General features: G+C 35.2%; 1 pseudogene; it reads left to right on the forward strand.

Moving 5' to 3' along the window:
* Window positions 1-6,320: 6,320 nt before the first annotated feature.
* LOC136209677 (ras-related protein RABF2a-like) lies at window positions 6,321-14,485 on the forward strand (annotated as a pseudogene).
* Window positions 14,486-22,489: the final 8,004 nt, after the last annotated feature.

Consider the following 22,489-nt stretch of genomic DNA (forward strand, 5'->3'; position numbering starts at 1 on the left):
CTCCCGATGCTGACAAAACGGGGGAGAAAGAACAAGCTAGAACTCAGCAGGAGGCTGCTAGAAGTAGTTAGTCTAAGCATAAGAAGAAGAAATAGAAATAGGCTAACTCAGTCTTGTTCTTTACTTTGTAGTTTCTATGTTTCTTTTTGCTTATCTTTTTGCTATATATGTTGACTACTTTATTTCAATACAATACTTGCATCTTTTATCCAAACTTGAGTTATTTTATATGATGCTGAGTATTATGTTATTATGTATCTTCAAATACATCAACTATGTTTACTGTTTATAATACTTGTTGATTGTATGCTATGCTGATAAAATGTTTGACATTATCTTGTATGTTTATTAAACACTGTCTCATAAGACCCATTGAACAATAAAATACTCAGCGCTCTCTGAATGTTAAATCTTCCGCTTAACACTGAGTAAAATAGAATATGTTCCATGAGCTGACCTATATCTGAAAACTGAACTTAGACTTACTCGATTAAACCTTAAAATGTTTAGAGTAAAACTAAGTCAGTAGCTCAACCCTGACGGGGGAGTTTGCTAACTAATATTAGGACAACTATCATGGGGGAACTCAACACTGAGTTCTTCGCTGAATAGATTTGCCAACATCAAAATGGGGGAGTTTGTTGAAACACCGTTCCACATGATTTTGATTTGACAAAATTATTTAAGTAAAATTAAATATATTCTAAACACACTTAGTTTAAATGCTTTGATTTATTACACTAATGTGTTTGTTCAATGTTGAGTTAAATTGTTTATAAGACATAAAGACTAAAAGGCTTAAAGCCCAATACGGAAGTCAAAGCCCAAGTCAAACAGATCAAGACCACTCGGCCCGCGTGTGCAAAACGCTGTCGTTGTGTACAAAACGCAGCTCAGCGTAAGAAGGATCGAGAAGACCTTCGTTAAACAACTTCGGAACGAAGCTGCTGAGTTGTATCGACAAAGAGTACAAGACAGCAGCTGAGCAAAAACAACTTGCAGACAAAGTATTTCTACTTTAGGTAAAGTTCAGAAGACACAGAAAGCTGTCTAGTTGACCTTACCATAAATGGAGAGACATTCTGCAGGACTGACTAAAAGCTGCTCAGTACTGACCGAAGACAGAAGATACTTGAATCTGATTGGCCAAGAGCACTGAGCAGGACTGAGTGACAACGACAGGAAGCCGTTTCCCTTCAACGGTTATTTCGAAATTCGAAATGACTAGTACCTCAGACGTCTCTATAAATAGGGCCTTTCAGTTGCTTCATTCGATGCAGATCTTCACCAAGCCATTATGCTGACCAAAATTCTACTCGAAGTTCTGTGAGAAAAAGCAAAGCAAATACTTACACCAAATTCTATATCTTTCGTGTAAAAGTCTAGAGTGATTATTCAATCATCTAAGGTGTCTTAACAATTGTTGTTTAGGACAAATCTTTATCATTTCTAGAGATTAGAAATGAGAGGCTGAGTACTCGGTTATAGTACTCAGTGAGAGATTAGGAGTGAGTAGAGGTATAGAGGAAGGTACTCTTGTTATACTCCGCTTCTAAGTTGTAAAAGGTTTGATGCTCTACCGTTAAAGAGCTCAGTAGAGAATTCGAAAGCTCGGAACGTGTTCCAAGGACAGGACGTAGGCTTAGAGGCCGAACCTGGATAAATCTGCTGAGTAACATCTTTCTAACCTTAAACTCCTTAATATATATATTGCTTGCTTAAACAAAACTGACCAAGTAAAGAGGTCACGCTGAGTTGTGTATATTGAGTATCTGAGTTCAGGAATAGACTCAAGTGCTATCTCCTGACTCAAAGAAAGAAGCTGACTTAGTCACCAGTTGACTAAGCTAATGTCTTAATTTACTCAACGCACTGTGTAATCCTTTTTCAAAGAAAAAGAAGTCAGCCTTAACGAACTAAAATTTAAATAGTTCCTATCCCCCCATTGGAACTAACTTGTTACGTTATAATGGACCAACAATTGGAACCAGTCGTAAGATGGACCTTTCAGTGTAGTGATGAACATTCGACATTGCACTGCCTCGCTTGCACGGTTAAATCCGAGCAACATGCGATACTTCCTTGCATGGGCTTCGGGATTATCCTCGCCAGAATAGGCTGGTATATTTGGAATCTTAAAATGCCTATCCGCTTCCTCGGCCTCGATCCACGCAGTGAAGGGTGACTCCCGATTGGCGAATGGATTATGTCTGGCATTCTCCTCGTTCTGTCTGCGTATCTCCTCCCTGATCTGATCCGCAATAGAACCTCGACCCCTTCTAGGGCGCCTCCTACTGTTGGATCTGCTTCGCTGCGAGGATGAAGAACTAGATTCTGACGAAGGGTCGGATGGTGACCTACCGCCGTCACGTCCTCTTGGTGGAGATCGTTCCCTTGGTGGAGATCTTCCTCTTGGTGGAGATCTTCCCCTATTACCTCCATCTGGCGGCGGATGTTGTGAAACCTGGCGAGGTGATCCATCTTGGCGTTCGTTTTCTCTTTGCTTGGGAGGCGACCTTTCCCGCCGGGGAGACCTGGTTTTGCGTCTGCGATGAGAGCGAGATCTAGACCGTCCCTCCTTATGTGATCGAGTCCGCTTTTTACGCCTGTGACCACCACGTCTGCCTTCCGGCTGATTTGTGGCTGTGTTATTCCGTCCCCGATCCGCTGCCGGTGGAGCTCGAGATCCGCCAATAGTGATCCCTGGATTTGTTGTGTTTCTCCGGGGAGATTGATCATTTCTTTGACTTCCTTCTGGTATATCATGAAATAGCGCTCGATTCAGTGGCGGGTTATCGCTGAGTCCCAAATTGACAATGGTCGAATCCACGGGTTGAGAGAGGAAAAACGACGAGTCATGGCGAGCATTAGGCATAACATAGGCGTTCTGCCATTGCGTTAAGGTGGGTCTTGGCGGCGGACGGTGATTAAGCGGGAAAGCAGTTCCTGTCGTTGCTCCTCCTACATCTCGATTCGTCAGGAAAGCTCTTAATCGGCCTTCCATAATAGGTCCATGTTCTCTGCCTATGGTACGTACGCAAATATCCAAAAGGGTTTCTGGTGACATGTTCCCTTCGTCATGAATAATTGGCGCATCAGGATCGACGCGACCAGCGCCTGTGGTGAGGTTAGTTGACGGTGGTATATGTGGTATTGTAGTTCCTGTTGAGGGGTTAGACCCTCCAGTTGCCATGTTTAGGTTGTGAGCCGAGTCCTTTTCTAATTAGGACCTCCACGCTCACCGCACCAATTGATAACTGGCGATGAACTTCTGATCGGATTCCTTCCTTGTGGGGGGCGTCGTTGGGTTCGACGGGGGGAAGCTCCGATGCCAAAGTCAGTGTGTGAATATGAATAAACTGTATTGACAAGAGAATGGCCTAGAGTGAGAATGTGAATGTGTACCTCAATAGCTTGTGATGCAAGCTATTTATAGTCATGTGATCGTAACTCCCTGTAACCAGAAAGTCTCCATTAATGCCTTATTAATGGCGGTTACGGATCTCCTTTAAGTGTGGCCGTTAGCTCATTAACGTTCCATTAATTGCCTTTTATTGGGAATCGGCTCAACCGTTCGGCGGGCGGATCGAGACATGATGGCGGGTCTCACGTAGATTTGACTACGGATCGTGTGTGGCGGAGTCTAGGTGATCCGCCATTTGGATGACTTGCTTGATACGCCATTGCTTCCCTGGGCGCCCCAATACGCTGCCGTTTTGGTAAATATCCTCTTTGATCCCATGGATAATATCTTGATGTTATCAGATATATATAACAAAAAGTTAGTTCCTAAAACAGTTAAAAAACTACTTAATCTTATTCGAAAATCAGTAAAGAAACCACGCTAATATTAAAAATTAAAAGCAATAATGTATCCAGTTAAGTAAGTAGATTAGGGCTCATGTATCCAATTGACTAAATAGGAAGTTAATTAATGTATTTTGTTTGTGAATTGATTTTTTAGATATTTAAACCAACAAAAAGTTATTAAATTATGGGGGTGTTTGGTTGCTCATTTTCAGGCTCCTTTTGCCTTTTCACTTCAAAAGAGAGAGTTTTAGGTGTTTGGTTAGTGACCTCCTGTTTGCCTTTTGCAATTGAAAAACAGTATTATGTGTTTGGTTAGTGGTCTCATGTTTGCCTTTTACATCCGAAAAGTAGCCTTTTACAAAAGCAGAGAATCTCTGCTTTTTGGAAAAGCAGCTTTTTCTAACAGTAAACAGCAAACCGTAACAGTAAACAGCAAACAGCAACAGCAAACAGTAGGTAAAACAAACGGACCTATGTGCCGTTAAAAGCTATTAATGTAATTCATAAAAAAAGCTATTAATGTAGTGCTTAAAAAGGTTTTTAATAATTTATAATTAATTATTATAATAAAATTAGTTATATTTCAAGGTTACATATGTATATTTCAAGGTTATATATATATATATATATATATATATATATTTTATTAAATTTTAGTATTTTTAGTTTGTGACGGAAGTATTACTTTAATAGTGGACATTCTATTAAACTATTTTATGGAGATTCATTCACAACGGAAAAAATTTATAAAGTCTAGCCTGCTAGGGCAGGACAATTTTTTTTCCGCCTCCAACACTCTAAACCTCGTTGTTTTAGTATATTGTATACTAAAAATTTTAAAATGCTCATCATCTTTAATGTTTTATAAATCTAATGTTGATTTTTTAAAATTATACAACTTAATGATAATAAAAAGTTAAAAAATAAAAAGAACATCAAAAGTAATTAATGATAATAACATAGTTATTTAAAAAAAAAATTAAATGTATAAAAAAACTTTTAAAAAGAAGAGTTTCACGAGATTTATAAAAAACATCTTTTGGACCCAGACACCCTAAAATTTAAGGGTAAATTGTATATGGCTACTGAACCTTATCCATTTTAACATTGTGGCCACTGAACTTTAATTCTTAACCACTGAACTTTACACTTTTTAACACTGGTGGCCACTCAATGCTTCAAAACGATCTTTGACGATTTCAAATAAATTTTTTTGTAGAGCTAATGATATTTTAAGGAACTTTAATTCTTAAAAATTTTCATTTTGAGATTTTAGATGTTGTTTGGGTAGGAAAGAGTTTGAATTTTTAGAAAATGAAAACTCCAAAAAATATGATTTTGGAAAATAAAAAACGTGATTTCGTGGTAAATATCGTTCTGAACAACTTTAATTCTTAAATATTTTCATTTTGAGATCGTTAACGATCATTTTGAAGAGTTGGTAAAAGTTGAGTGACTATCAGTATTAAAAAAATGTAAAGTTCAGTGGTTATATTGTTAAGAATTGATAGTGATCACAATGTTAAAATTGGTAAAGTTTAGTGACCATAAATATAATTTACCCAAAATTTCGTTGTTTATTGAATATCAAAAGTCAAAAAGTGCTTATTAGATATCTTTAAAAAATATATAACTTTTTTTTATCTTTTAGAAAAGAAAATTAAAACGAATTAAAAAGCTTTAAAAATTGAGATTTAAAACCATCATTATTAACCAACTAAACTATTTTATGGAGATTGATTCACAGACTGTCCTGACGATGATATATGAGGAGACCGATAGGCACCATCGATTAGCATGGTTATTGACGAGATGCTGGGAATACAAAAGTCGAGATTGGGAGATGTGTCTTATTCATACGATTCGTGAAGGTAATCAGACTGCTCACTGAATGACGAACTTCGTTCGATTATCACGAATGTGATGTGTCTCCTGCATGTCTGCTGGCTATTCTTTATAAGGATTGGTTTGATCGACACTCACATAAATAGGTCGTTCGTTTCAAAAAAAAAAATAGTTCGTTAATTAGTTTTTTTTTTTTTAAAATATGGAGATAAAACTACAAAATATAACAAGATAAACTAAAATTAAGGGCTGTTACCTACCGAACCATTACTAGTCAGGGGTGGAGCCGGGGCTGGATCGGCCACTGACAACAGCTCCCACTCCATCCACTGGCCTCCTCCAGCATCAACATTGCATTTGACACGGCCCCTTGCTGGTCTCCACCATTCCACGCTGGTTCGCTGATCCTGGAACATCCTGTGTACTGTTACAGCACTGGGCAGTACGCCATTCATCCATCCATCCCAGAAACGCAGTGACAGCATGTTCATCGCGCCAAATCTGGTTATTACGCTGACACCAAATTGTCCAGAGCGCAACCCGATCAGTCTCTGCCGTCTCACACAAGTCCAGAAATAAAGGAAAGGTTTACTTTTTGTGTACCAAATAAAGGAAATGTTTACTTTTCTTTCAGTGCCACATCATTTACACCGTGTAGTATATGTTATATATACACCAGAATTAAAAATCACGTTTTAGTTTTAACTCATTCCACACGAAATCGACCTCTGTATTCTTGTCTTCTCCCAATCTATTTCGCCTTCATACCCCCCGATCGGCGATCGTCCTTAGAGATCACGCGTTTGCCTTCTCTCAACAGTTTCGGTTTGCTTCTTTCTTTCTCTCTTTACCGATTCCGGTTGTTATGCAATCGCCTCTGTGTTTATGAATTAATTTAGGGATTTGAATTCTTGTTTGTGGCTCAATAATTGTGTAAATTAGGTGAATTCTTTTCTTCTTTTAGTTATCTCTAGAAGTTCCGGCTTTTTTGATCCTCGGTAACGGAGTTAAGTAATTTGGAATTTCAGTATAGAACATGTCCGTATCTTGAGCTTGAGTTGACCTTTTTACTATTTTCTCTGTCTGAAGTATGAAGTACGGTCTCGAAGTTCAAGAACATATCCATCTTAGAAAAACTTTTCCTGTGAATGGAAGCCACAGAGTCCTGATATGGTGTTTCGATTTTTATGTACTGAGATTCAATTATTGCTAAGTCTCAAGATATATAGTGCTGAGAAATCTTTAAGACTTCCTGTTGAAATGTTTCCTCAAATGTCAAAACTATGCTATATATTATATTTAACTAGTACTATAGTTATTCTTTGTGGTGAATGATTGGGGAGATTGGCGAGATAGAGTGTGTTTTGCTTTCTGATATTGATACTTCGTTGTAAGTTTATTTACTGTTAGTGCCTGGTGAAAATTCTAATGAGTTTTCTTTGTTTGTTTTCTTTTTCTAGCTCTCTAGCCTTTCCTTCCTATTGACAAATATCTGCTAAATCAGTACTGCAAATTGTCTTCTGATCTTCACGGTTATTGATAGTCATGGCCACTGCTGGAAACAAGAACATCAATGCCAAATTGGTGAGCTTATGATTGTTTTCATGTTTTGGTTGTGCTTGTAGCTTGTATTCTGTGCTATGAGAATTTATTCTTCTGGTTTATGGTGAAAGAAAACATGAAATTGTAACTGAATGTGGTTGATACTTCTCTTAACTTCTGGCCTTTGATTGAGTACCCAGATGTTTTTCCTATCGTAGCAATAATTCAATTGTTACACCTTCTAGGACTTAGTTTTTCCTATTGTAGCAATGATTCAATTGTTACACCTTCTAGGACTTAATATTGCCATATCCTTGAGGATTTAATGTTGAGGGCCAACACGTGCTTTCCTTTACAATATTTCATTTTGATAATAATGTTGGCAATACGGTGGTCAACAATTCAGGGAAACTTGCGAGAAAGTGCTCAAGCACATAAGATGTGTCATTGGAGTCCTATATGGCTGCATTAATATTTTTATATTAGTAGTGAGAAAAGATTTCTACACTCTGTGTTTTTGTTTTGGGGAGAGACAACTTGAACTTAATACCTTGCTTGAGTTGAAAGATACCCTACAGCTAGGCTAAACCTGTGGGTGCTCTAAGCTCTGTAATATTTTAATGTGCAAATTTTATTTTCTTGCTATTTGTCCTTTAAAACTCCGATTTGAAGTTAACTAGTACTCACTGTCATGTCCATGTTAAAGTCAGTGCTGCTTTTCTCCTCTTCCAGAAAATCGAATGGCTTTTATTTCGGTAGTGAATTAATTTGGGCATTATTGATGCTCCTTTTTTTTATTATAAATTGGGAACTTCGGTAATGGGGCTTTAAGAACACTGTAGTTAATGGCTACTTAATGACTGTCCTTGGAGACCATGAATCCCTGAATCTCGTTTCAATTACTCTTGCTTTTTCATGCCATGGAGAGTCCTTTGATTTGTATTGGTACAGGCATTTTATTTAAATCATAAATGCAGTTCCTTAGGCAATTTAAATGGTTATGGGATATATATATATTTAGTGTATTATGCTGTAGTCTTTTTGTTAGGAACCTAGATTTGTGCGGATTTCTTTCTTTTGATTCACCTGGTTTTTCATATTTGTTGATTCATTCGATATTATATCATTTGATTCACTGGGAGTGGGAGGTTTTAGCTTTTACATTTGTGTTGTGACTTGTGACTTCGAATTGTTTTTTCAATGTTTATTGTTTTTCAGGTGCTTCTTGGGGATGTTGGTGCTGGAAAGTCTAGCCTTGTGTTGCGCTTTGTTAAAGGACAGTTTGTTGAATTTCAGGTTAGTGCAATAAGGGACTTGAGGGGATTGTGCTTTATTAATGGAGATTCTGCTTATTGATTTTTGAGCCTGATTCCTGCTATGTGCTGTGTAGGAATCAACCATAGGTGCTGCATTTTTCTCACAAACATTGGCCGTGAATGATGCAACTGTAAAATTTGAGATTTGGGACACAGCAGGTCAGGAGAGGTATCATAGCTTGGCCCCGATGTACTACAGGGGAGCTGCTGCAGCTATTATTGTGTATGATATAACAAACCAGGTAAACTAAGTTTGACAAACCCATTCTTTCTGTTTCCTTCTTGAGAACGCTGATTTCATTAGAAGTGGTTGTTTCAATCAATTCTTCGATGGGGATTGTAAGTGAAAACGATTTTTATCGGTGTGGTTTTAGCCCCTAAGATGCAGGACCAGATCCATGTATTTGGTCTTGAAAGAAGAGGAAGAATTGCTCTTTGTATGAATGTCATTCTCTGACTGAATGAATTACTCTTGAAATTCTTCCATCATCTTTTATGGAAGATTGCTGCTTGTCATTGTTGAAATGTTGGTATAAGGTTACTGCCTCGCTTACAACTCCCCTTTTCTTCTTGCATGTGAGTGAAATCTAGATTTCTACCTTAAATAAATTATGCTAGAGGTAGTCATGGAAAAGGAAATAAGTTATGCTAGAAGTAGTCATGGAAAATTTAGATTTTTTTTGGTAATTGATCCTTGTATTTTTGTCTAATACATAAAATCACTAATATATGTAATGAGAATATTATAATGGCATCATGAACTTATATTTGAATTGAACAAATCTGAAGTTCAACTGATTGTTTGACCTATTTCCTCAATTTATGTTTTTCACAATCTTGTAATACTTCCACACCATGTTTAGGTACTTAGGTGGTTATTTCTTTATATTTTTCTCTTCCTCTTCCTTAATCTTTTACATATTCTAGCTAACAAATGAGAAAGAATAATCGAGTTATTATGTTTAGTGTATTAAAAAAGAAAGTTTCTAACGATTTGACATGAAAAATATGGGTAAGTACATGACCAATTTGTGCATGCTTGCAAAAGGCAATGTTTTGCCAAATTGCCAATGAGTTAGGTAAGGGTTTCAGTGGTGTAATTAGAAGTTTGATTATCTAAGAAAAGAAATAGGCTTAATACATAAATTCACCCTTAAAAGCTTTTGTCTCTTGGCACCCTGAACTTTTTATTAAACCTATCACACACCTTAACTTGCGAACTCTAATGCCCTTCTTTGCTAAGTTGGCAGTGTTAAAAATAGAGTTCGATTTTCAAATACTATGAGCGCGTGAGACATATATACACACACAGACACATGTTTTTATTGTTTTTGTTTCTCTTTCTTGATATTTTATTAATTAAATGTAATGAAAAGTAAAAAAACGATGTTTGAAAGTGTAAGAAAGTAAAAATTCTCCATTTTTGCAAACATATGTAAAGCAAATCCACAATGTTTAGCAGTTGTAGAGGTACTATTGCCTCTGAATTGATTCTCCAATATTCTGAATCGATTCTCCAATACTCTCAAATAGAAACAACAAATAAAAAAACAAAGGAGGGAAAGGAATCACAGAACCAGATTGAAAAAACCAAAAATTGAGAAGAAACATAAAGATTAAAGAAGAAAAGCATAAAGATTGCCGAAATATGAAAACAGTAAATGTCAGCACTTAATATTCACCAAAGTAGCAGTATTAAAAAATATGGAAATCTCAATTTGGGGATTTAGGAGTATGGGAGAAATTTTTGGTTTTCAATTGAAGCTAAATCTTCAATGATTTAGCATCTAAATATGCTGCAACTCTTCCATCCAATAGCCCAGATCGTCCCCAACTTCTGAATTTTGTTAATCACGACAGCAAAGAGAAGCACCTAAACCAGAAAAAAGAAAACACATGCCCCAAACCCCGTAATTAACCCTAGATTGATGACTAAATGACTATAGCTAGTGAACTTCCACACAAGTCTAATACTGAAAACTCAAAACAAATGAAATAAAATCAAGGAACCAGATGGAAATGTTATATTATTAATTAATACAATCAAAACGCAATTTACACATATGAAGAAGAAGAATCCAGACGAAGAAGAGGATCCAGAAGAACACATGAAAACCACAGGCTAGATGAAGAAATCACAGATTGAAGAAGAAAAAGGAGCCAGACGAAGAAAACACAGATCGAAGAAGAAAACGAACAATCTGGAAAGAGTGGAGAGAAAAACAAAGAAAAAGTTAAACTCTAAAAAATTTGCAATGTGTAAGATTTTAATTGGTAATAATCCATGTCAGCGCAAGTGTGTAACAAGCGCGGATGGTTAGAAGACAAGTGAAAAATTTGGGGTGTAAGAGTTATAAAAAAGCCAAGTTGAGGTGTGTGATTGGTCACTTAAAAAGTTTGGGGTGCCAAAAGACAAAAATTGACAAGTTTGAAGGGTGAAATAATGTATTAAGCCAAAGAAATATAACAAATAGTATGTAGAGCTAAAAAGATTATAGTAGCTAACTACTTCACTTTATATCTTGCGGTTTATGAGATCCAGATCACCTATAGAGTGTTCAACTTGTTTAAAACTTCTATTTATTTTAGTGCAAAACTGGGTGAGAAAAATGTTATGAAATCTTTTGTGATAAAAGCATATTATTTTATACCTATGTTTTGTGCTTCTAAATTGTATCTTTTATTCACAATACTGAGGACATAGTCTATTACATTCCACAATGTCAACGGTTGGAATCAATTCAGAGTTCGTATCTAATTCCAGACCTGTACTTTTTAAAGAATTGTAGCCATCATTAATCAGACAAACATTTTTGGAATGTGGTGTGATCTGTTATAGGCGATAGCTCTTTCACTTTTTTGTTAAGATATTTGTTCAAACCACATCATGAAAATGAAACACAATTTTAAATTTTCTTATTATTTTTCTTCCATTTTCTATATAATTTTCTAGCATCCTGTAGGTCTGAACCTCCAAGAAGATGTCGCACAAGTCTGTATGTTTACCTTTTTCATGCTAAAGAACAAAATTTGCACTTGATATGGTCTATGGTATTTGAGTTTGCTAGATAGACACACTTTGAATTGCAATCCTTTTGTTCCTTTGCTTGAATTTTGAGTCAAAATCTGAGGATGGTTTTGCAGACATTACATTCCAGTTGCAATTTCTTTTTTTCCCTAGTCTGTGCTTAATTTTTAGGTGCCCTGGATGTTAATACTAGGTGTATGGTCTTATGGATTGCTTGCCAAAATTTCTTAGCATAGATGAGCGTCTTACCGTATATAACTTTCAAGCTTGTGGTCAATATTCCTATCATTTGTTCCTTCTAAAGATCCTTTTGGGTGTTGCTGTTCAGATTTAGAAGTTGATGAGAGATTATTTTGCATCGGTATGCAAGTGTAGATCTTAATTGTCAAGATCTTGGTAATTTGATGTCTTACATTTTCCTGATTTGCAAGTAGTTCCAATGCTTTCTTTGAAGAAATTCATGTACTAACATTGCATTCTGTTGCTATAAGTGCGCTCTGTTCATTTAGGAGTCTAATGATATTAGTATGGAAGCTTTGCACCTTGAACTTTTGTGCTCCTAATTCCTAATTCTTAATGATTAATTTAACAGTGACAGTTTCTACACTTCATTCGTGGAGTAGTTCATGCACCTGTATACCTGCCACATTTCCTTGTAGCAAGGCCTTTCCATTTTTGGACATGTTTACTAGAATGCTGATGACAATGACTTGTGTGTGGTAAATACAAATTTATGATCTTGACTGTTTTGTTATAAAAAGAAAAACATTGAAATTGCTTCCTACTTATTTTTTTTGTGCTATAGTAAGATGGACAAAATGAAAAATAACCAGAAAAAAAAGTGACCATAGGATGCACCTTAGCTTGTTCCTTTTTGAAATTTTGTAATTGTTTCTAATCAAATAAATAATTGACTGTTTTATTGTAAAGCGTTGAAGGGTGATTTCTATCATCTTACTTTATCTAGTGCTGAAGTTATCTTAGATGAGTATTCAGCACTGCTTTTGACAGGTTGTCCATTTTCTCTTAAGAAGATGAGCAGAAATTTGTTTCTATCTTTTTCTCTACTTATGCTGTTAGATGGTAGTTTGGTTAACTTTTTGTGATGCTTTATGCGAGTCTATTTCAATTATAAATGAAATATTTACCTTTTTATTGTCTCTTGTAGTCATCATTTGAGCGAGCAAAGAAATGGGTCCAAGAACTTCAAGCACAAGGTGAGCTGCTTAAATTAAAATGAGTACGAGATATTCTTGTATAAATATCTGTCTGTGAACAACTCAGGATAGTCTTTGTTATGTGCTTTTATTGGAACTGCTTCTTGTCTTGTATTTTAGAATGGAACAATATTTCACAATTTGAGATAGTTTTGTTCTGTCTGCTTGAGACTGTCTATATGTTGTTGTTCTTATCTTTTATGTTAGCCAGAATAATGATATTTATTTAGTTATTTATTCTAGTCCTTGATTATTCTGTTCTGCTTGTTGTCAATAAGGCAACCCAAATATGGTCATGGCGCTTGCTGGGAACAAAGCTGATATGCTAGATGCAAGGAAAGTAGCAGCAGAAGTAAGTATATCTTTTGGACTGTTTTCGTGTGACTTTTTTTTTCATGATTAGGTATGCATCTCGTTGTAACTTGTAAGAGATCTTAGAAAAGATATTTAATTTTCAAAAGAACTAGGAATATGAAAAGTAGTAGAGGTGTAATACTTATTATTTCTTTTGAACACATATATGGTCGTTTGAGAACTAATATCTGCACCATAGATTTACAGTTTCAAGCCTTTTGAGCCTGAAGATTATTTGTTGATGTGACCCGCATATCGCTTAATAGTTCTATGCAAGTTAAATTGTCTTAAAATTTCAAGTGGAAATGTTTTGACTGAACCAAATATTGAGTGTACCAAGTTATTCAAGTCTTTTCTTGAAGTGACTTTGATACCACTGATATATTTTTATGTTTATGAATTCTTAATTATGTGCCTTTATAAAATTTCTATTGTAATGGCCTTAATATGCCCTTATACCATCAGCTTTATTTAGGTAATGTCCATCTACAAGTAACAATAGAATTTAACAATATCATCTCAACAACGAAAGGAAAGCATGGATATTTTTTCCGACAATAATAATCTACAAATATTTAGAAACTTTGACAAAATTGTTATTGAAGTATATATGCATAATGTGCTTCAATAATAAAAATTGTTGTTGAGAAATTTTTTATGTGCTTCAATAATTTGAAAACTTCTTTTTTTATAGTTTGACAAAATGTTAATTAGGTGCGTGGCAATAAATAGCTTGGTTGGATTTGCAGATATAACAAGACTTCCTTTTAATATTTGCAGGAAGCTCAAGTGTATGCTCAGGAGAATGGCCTTTTCTTTATGGAAACATCAGCAAAAAATGCTACCAATGTCAATGACATTTTTTACGAAATAGGTAATGCAAAACAATTTCCTTGTAGATAATAATGGAGTCGAATTATTTTATGCACTGATGATTTTTGCGCAAGGAAACTTAAGATCACATGTTTATATGTATAGCTAAAGCATATTGATAAGTGAAGCAACTATTGCAATAAGATTTAAGTCAAAGAGAAACACGATTTTTCAAGTTCATATATAATGTCTGGTCTGGCATTGACAAATATTTACATATTTTGTGGGTACAGCGAAAAGACTACCTCGGGTGCAGCCTGCGCAGAATCCGGCAGGAATGGTTCTTATGGATAGACCAGCAGAAAGGACGGGGAGTGCATCATGTTGTTCTTAAGTACATTGGTAGGTGTGTACTGTTATCTGTATCTTCTATTCACTGGGAAATCCTTGTTTTATATTATATGGCTCACTTGGTACATTGGTGAATTTACTTGTAAGAAGTGTACATGCTTGCTTTTTTTCCTTTTATACCAGTGAAATGGAATTTGGATTGCATGGCTTCTCTTCTCTTGTATTGAAATGAAATGATTCTGAAGAATTACATCTGTTTATATATATTATGTATGTTAAAAAACTAGGTAACTCCATAAATTACATTTATGCTAATTTCCTATAATTATGATTGTGATTAAGGAACGCTAAGATGTAACAGTTAGTAACAACTAGCTCTATCTTCATGATTCATTTTCAAGCTGGAGGTATAGATATTGATCATACTTAACTTGGTATAAACATAGTTGATTCGAGTGTTTGGTAAGGTTTTGTGTTATGTATAAACGCAGGACAACTAAGTAATTAGCTATTAGTTTCTTAGCTGTTAAGTTTCATTACTTAGCTGTTAAGTTTTTAGTTCCTTTTATTAGTTTCTTAGTTGTTAAGTCTTAGCTACTTTTTTTTTTGGATAAGAAGTCTTAGTTACTTAATTATTAAGTTTTTGTTCATTATAAATGAGGCATTTTGTCGTTGTAAGGAATCATTAAAAATATTAATGAAGAATCTGTTTCCTCCTCTTTCTATTCTCTCATCCTAATTCTACTCTTTCTCTCTCCCTTATCTTTTAAAATTCCTAACTGTCAGTTTCATACCTGACATTGGTATCAGAGACATTCCTTCCTCTGGCAATCCTATGAATGATAAATACCTCTTATAGAAAAACTCGCGCAACAAAAAGAAAAGAAAAAGCAGCCATGGAAGTCCTAGCAAATCAACTCAGAGAACTTACTACCCAGTTTCATAATCGATCAGAATCCATAGCAGAGCAACTTGAGCATATTCAGGCTCACCAAGAATCACAACAACAACGATTTGAGAATCTTCTTGCTGAACATAACACCCTTCGAAAGGATAAGATGAATTCTCATCAATCCTGGAAAAATCCATTCTAGCTTTTTCACAGATCATTCAATCCCAATATGGAATTCTCCGCACAACTCCTTCACCTTCAACGGTCAACATTCCAACAATACTGAACAGGGGCCTTTTGGGGCAACACCCTGGTTCTCAACAAGTTGAAGGCCCTTCACAAAGGAACCTTCCCTACAATAAGCTCCTTCCAAAGTGCGATTTACCATCTTTTAATGGAACAAATGTAGAAATGTGGGTTAGTAAATGCAATAAGTATTTTTAGTTGTTCGAAGTTGAAGAAGATAAGAAGATCCGCTTAGTGAGCTTGTACTTGCAAGGCAAGGCGGAGAAGTGGTTCAGGAACTGGTGGCCAGGCCACCCACTCATTTATTGGCAAGAATTTGTTGAGGAGATTGAGAAGAGGTTTCAAGAAATAGAAGCTGTGGATGTGGTGGAGTAGCTCACCTTGCTTAGACAAACTCAAGATGGAAAAGGTACACCCTGAAAATTCTAAGTCCTTCTACCTTTCAGCTTTTACCACTGGCCTTAAACCTGAAATTAGATCCGCAGTCAGATCTAGTCATCCTACTGACTTATATGCTGCCATTACCGCTAAATATTATGGGCCTTTTCAAATTCTAGAACGAATTGGGAAGGTTGCTTACAAGCTACAGCTTCCTGCCACTTGCCGGGTGCACCATGTGTTTCACATCTGCCTATTAAAGAAGAAACCTCCTCCAACATTGCCTGTCTTGACTACCTCGCAATGCTATCATTGACAACACAGCTACACCCCAGTTGCTCATCCAATGGCTTGGCTTGCCCTCTATCGATGCCACTTGGGAGGAGTCGACTATGATTGCAGCTCAATTTCCAGAGTTTTTTCACTTTTGGGGACAAGAGTATGCAAAAGGAGGGGGTATTGTTACATATAAACGTAGAACAACTAAGTAATTAACTATTAGTTTCTTAGCTGTTAAGTTTCATTACTTAGCTGTTAAGTTTTTAGTTCCTTTTATTAGTTTCTTAGTTATTAAGTCTTAGTTACTTAATTGTTAAGTTTTTGTTAACTGTCATTTCTTCTTCTTTAAGTAACTTTTTGCCACAGTTATAAATGAGTCATTGTGTCATTGTAAGGAATCATCAAAAATATTAATGAAGAATCTATTTCCTCATTCTTCTCATTCTATTCTCTCCTCCTAATTCTATTCTCTTTCTCTCCTATGTTCTAAAATTCCTAACTGTCAGCTTCATACCTGACATTTTGATGAAGACATTTGCTAGGTAGCTCATTGTTTTGACATGTAGGGTTGTGATTGTATTTATCTTTCAACTTTTCTTGCATAAAATGATAATTAATTTCTATATGTTTGGTTTTTTCCATTAAACATGGGTTTATATTAGCAATATAAATATGTTGTTTCGTTATCACACTTAAAATTCATTGGTTTTATTTGGACAAACCCAATTTCACCAAGTAGACAGGGGTGTAGGACCCATCCGACCGCTGGAACCACCATGACTAGGGGTAGTAGTTCTAGTCCCCCTGTCTCTACAAAATTTAACGATTATGGTGCTAAATTGGTTATTTGATTATGTATTTGATAAACTAGGCATTTGACCTAGAACTTTGATTTGAGTATTTGATAAATTGACGTGATCAGGGACAATTCGGCCCCCTGTCTCCAAGAAATATTAATGGCATGCTAGTTTAGCACCTCCAAGATAGCCCGAGAAGTGTTAGACGTTTTCTAAATCCAAATTTGTAATTTTTTTTTGTTTGTTAGGCCCCAATTTTTTTTACATGTTAAGAAGCTTAGATACAATCTAACTTTATTTTAAGAACTTTTATATTGATACTTAAAAATTGGTTCTTACCCACTTAGATTATAATACGTATATATATACGAAACAGTTTGAGCAAGTTCGATTTAGGTTGGGTTTGGGTTTACTTTTTTTGACACGAACCCGAAATGACACGACACGAACACGACTTGAACACGATAATTGCCAGGTCTACACACCAAGAGTAAATATTAATGTTTGTACTTGGAGAAGGTGCCTCAACACATGTTGCACACACCAAGAGTAAACTTGACAAACAACAGGCTGAGAAGGAAGAGAGACTACATGTTCACTGACAGTATACACCAAAAAGTCATCACCATAAGTACCAGAAGGAGAAGGCGAATAAGATGATGTTGAAAGCAGCAAACGAGTTTTTTTTAAAAGCTAACATTTGCATAGACTAGGTAACGCCTTAAGGATGAAGAGTAACAATGATACTTTTTTTTTACCCGAGAGTAACCTAACACACTTGAGTGATTTATGATCATGTTTCAAGATTTCCAGATACATATATTGAATGAAACAGGTACACCTAAAAACTCTAGGTGCAAGAGGAAATAAAAAAATTAGAGGGAAAAAGAAGAAAGTACAAAATCTGACCGTTGAGAAAAGATGATGGCACACAGTTGATTAGAGTGCAAGTAGTGGAAACAACATCCACCAAAAAACTATTGGAACTTGCATTTGAAACATTAGTGCCCGAGTAACTTCTAACAAGTAATGGTTCTTTCATTCAGCTACACCATTTTGCTGATGAGTAACAATATAAGATGTTTGGTGTGGATAATGTTATGTTGGGAAAGATAAGACTAGAAGGTGATATATAGATATGCTTTAGCATTATCACTTTACAAAATACAAATATTTTTTTTTGTTAAATTTTGTTTTAATCTTAACATGAGAGGCACGAAAAAAGTAATTAATTTTGAATGATATTTCAAAGGATAAAGCCAAGTTACTCGAGAATAATCATCCACAAATGTCACAAAATAATTATAACCAAATTTTGACATAACAAGACAAGGCCCCCATATGTCATCATTCACTAAATTAAAGAAAGACAACATGTTTATTTGTTATAGGAGAATATGATACTCTGCAATGTTTAGACTAACAAGCTCCACTTTTTTAAATAGATTCTCGCTAAAGATTAGAACATAATTTCTGCAACACATAAAGAGGTAGATGACCAAATTGATAGTGGAGATGTAATAGAGAGGATCTTGTGCATGCAATTGATCTCGAAACCACTTTAGAGGAATAAAAAAACATCCAAGACATTCACCATATTTCCTCTACCAATATTTTGCTTCGTCCCAAGATCCGAAAAAGGGAAGTAAGTGGGAAAGAAAACAACACATCTATTAAGGGTTTTGGTGAATTAATTGATAATAAGTTAATCAGAAATTAACATAAAATTGATACGTAATTTTAGTGTTTCATTTAGCTTAGTAAGTAATGTATCATTTTTAGGTTGACATAAAACTGACACGTAAATGTTTAGGTTAGGTTGAGGTTGATATGCTAAGTCGAAAATGACACGAAATGATATGAATATTTAAAATTAGTGTTATATTCTTTCGTGTTTTTATACGTCACTTTATTAATAAAGATAATAAAATTATAATTCTTACTTACAAATATGATTTGAATCTCCTAAATTGTTATAAATACATTACATGCCCCCTAATATGATATTAGCGGGCTTTTCAATGGTTAGTGTTAACACACTAATCTAAAAATGAAATAAAGTATTTAAAAATAGTATTGTACCTTCTTATATTTTTAAAAGTTGTTATTAATATATATATGCATAACTAAATTACATGTAACCCAAAAACATGATACAAAAACGGACACTAACCCAAACACGTTAACACAATTGTGATACGAAAGTTTTTAGGTTGGGTTTGGATTTACTCTTTTTAACATGAACTCGAAAATGACATTACACGAACATGACTCGAACATGATAATTGTCAGGTCTAGTCTTCATGCTCCTGCCTAGACTGATCTTATGGGGGAATTATCAGCGTCCCTTATGTTACACGTAAGGGGAGTTCAGGACTGGCGACATTATATTGGGGAGTCTCCTTTCCCCTCAATTGGGCGTCCAGACCCCTTCTTCGGTGATTCATTTGGTTAAAGATAGCAATTTCAAACAGTGCGGTGTCCAGTCGAGCAGTTGGTGTTCTCAGTTTTGTTCACATATCTGATGGTTTTTTCTGCTATCTCGAGTTTTTCTTTTACTTTGGCTATGGCGTGCTCTTGCCTCATGACACCGACGATGTCGTGGGTAGATCCAAGGTTTTCTTCTAGACGTCAAGTGATTTCCCCAAGAGTCTTTATTGTTAAGGCTCTAGGTCTTTGTCTTTTTCCACCATTTCCAGAGTTAGGTTGTAATTGACCTGTTGAATTCGGTGCGCCACTTCCTCAATCCGATGACTAAGCAGGTTTGTGAAAGGACTCGAGGATGATCATAATTACTAAATAAAAACTGTAATGTAAGTTTAATAGAATGAATGAACTTGTGTACCTTGGCTTAGGCTTACTCTATTTATACTGCGATCGAATTACAGAAGACGGTTATGAGTCGAGGAACGAGTCGTGCTACGCCTCACCTATTGATAGGTGAACCTGTGCACAAATATCAGGACCTGGTATTCCTCAAGTCCACTGCACCCGTGATTTTCGGGATCAGACAAAATTATGACAACGACTGGATTCTTGATTGGGTATAGTGAGACTTTCCAAATCAAGATTCCTAATATGCAATCGTAACTTTATTGAGGAGCCACCATATATTCTCTTTCTACTGGAGTTGGTTCATATATTTTAGACATCGATATAATTATATTGGCCTGATATCAATGAGTAAACATTAAAAAATGCAAGAAAATTTAAGGAAATGACGCATAGAAGCTTTAGGAGATGACCCCTCAGGGCAACTCCAACCCTCATTGAGGGTTGGAGTTGCTTAATTGGTGGTGGTTGGCACTCCAACTACCGCCGAATCTCCACGCCAATAAGGCATGGAGTGCCAACTTCAACTATTTTTCCACTAAATGGGTGGAACTATTATTTTATTTTTATTTTTTTATAAAATCTGTAATTTTTATTTTTTTTATGAAAATTAATATTTTGTTAATTTAAGTTTATTTTTTAAGATTTTTTAGTTAAATGTTATTAAAAATTATATTGTGTAGTATATATTTTGTATAAATTAATGTATATTTTGGATAAAATTGTAAATGATTAAATTAAATAATATATTTAAAAATCATATTTTTTTTATTTTTATTAAAGATTGGTTAGCGAGGAAGGGAAAGCGGCGGACATTCCAGCTATGCTGGCACACCACAGGCCCAAAAAAGCCCCGAACCAAATTTATTAAAAGAGTAAATAAATGTCATAATACAAAAAGAATAAAGAATAAAATGAAGCCAAAGAATTAGGAAAAGCGATAAACGCAACGTCCTACACGATCATGAAAAAAGACCGATCCACAAAAATCCGGGACAACATCCCACCAATTCGAAACTGTTGCCGTCCGTCCATAATTTGCAAGCGAATCCGCAACATGATTTCCTTCACGAAAAATATGAAATACTGGACACTACTTCAATTCATTTTATTCACACTTCTTTATTACATCTTATTCATACTCTAACTTGATCCATTACGAAATGAGTTTATCTATATCTAGTGATTCATCTTCAGATGATGACATTGATCATGAAATCACAATGAAGTTATTATCTTGATATAAAAAATATAAAGAAGATGGTAGTCAGAGTAGCGGCTCATCTCATGTTGGCTTAGTCAAAGGTCATTGAGCTATCTATCGTAGCTATGAAGAAGCAGATGAAAATATAAACAAGGATTACTTTAGTAGTAATCCATGATTCGATGTTAAGACTTTTCGAAGAAGGTTCAGAATGTCTCGTGATCTTTGTATCCGTATCACAGATGCAGTCAAAGCTCATGATGTTTACTTTCAACAACGTCGTGATGTTGTTGGTAGAATGGGATTGTCATCTATACATAAAGTAATAGATGCCTTACGAATTTTGGCATATGGAGTTCTGGGTGATGCTATTGATGAATACTATAAAATTGCCAAGTCAGCAGCAATAGAGAGCTTGGAATTTTTTTATCGGGCCATTGTGGAAATTTTCTCCGAGCAATATCTCAGAAGGCCAAATGCAAATGATATTGCTAGATTGCTTCATATTGGGGAATCTCGTGGTTTTCCTGGTATGTTGGGTAGTTTGGATTGCATGCATTGGGAATGGAAGAATTGTCCGACAGCTTGGCAAGGATAATATAGCGGACGTTCTAGTTCACCGATAATTATTCTAGAAGCAGTGGCAAATTATGATCTATAGATATGACATGCATATTTTGGTATGCCTGGAACCAATAACGACATTAATGTGTTAGATTCATCTAATCTATTCTATGATCTTGCTAATGGTATTGCACCTCCAGCGTATTATACTATTAATGAAAAAAATACAATACATGTTATTATTTAGCTGATGGTATTTATCCTAAATGGTCTACCCTAGTTCAAATGATTCGTGACCCACAATGTCCAAAGCGGAGACATTTTGCAAAGGTACAAGAATCATGCAGAAAAGATGTGGAGCATGCTTTTGGAATTTTAAAGGCGAGGTTTGCCATTATTACTAATCCAACACGATTTTGGTGGAAAAACGTACTTCATGATATTATGCGAACATGCATTATCATATACAATATGATAATTGAGGATGGACGTGATCTATCGCTACCCATTTAGGATCCACTTACAGCACCCTCAAATCTAGAAAGCCCAATAAATCATGATACTCAGTTCCATGATTTCCTAGAGCAACATCGACAAATTAGAGATGAAAAGTCACATTTTGATCTTCGCAATGAATTAATAGAGCATGTTTGGAATGTATATTATGATTCGATAAATAAGAACGATCGAGTTGGTTCAACAATTACTTTTATACATTTCATGTACCCGTATTGTGTTATTTTCACTTTTATACATTCCATGTGCTCGTGTTGTGTTATTTTCAGTATATATCATATGCTAAGTAGCATTTTATTTGTATGCCGATTTTCTTATATTATGAAATCCGTTATGGTTTTAATTCATTATCTTCGTTCTATTTTAGACTTTTGCAATATTAATTTTAGTTAATCTAGAAATTTAACTATATTTAATTATATAAATAAATATAAATAATAATAATTATTATTTTAAAATTAATAACCTTGTTATGGTATTTTTTATTATTTTTAATTGGCTCTCG

The sequence above is a fragment of the Euphorbia lathyris genome, chromosome 10, assembly GCF_963576675.1.
Source record: "Euphorbia lathyris chromosome 10, ddEupLath1.1, whole genome shotgun sequence".
In the NCBI taxonomy this organism is placed as follows: domain Eukaryota; kingdom Viridiplantae; phylum Streptophyta; class Magnoliopsida; order Malpighiales; family Euphorbiaceae; genus Euphorbia; species Euphorbia lathyris.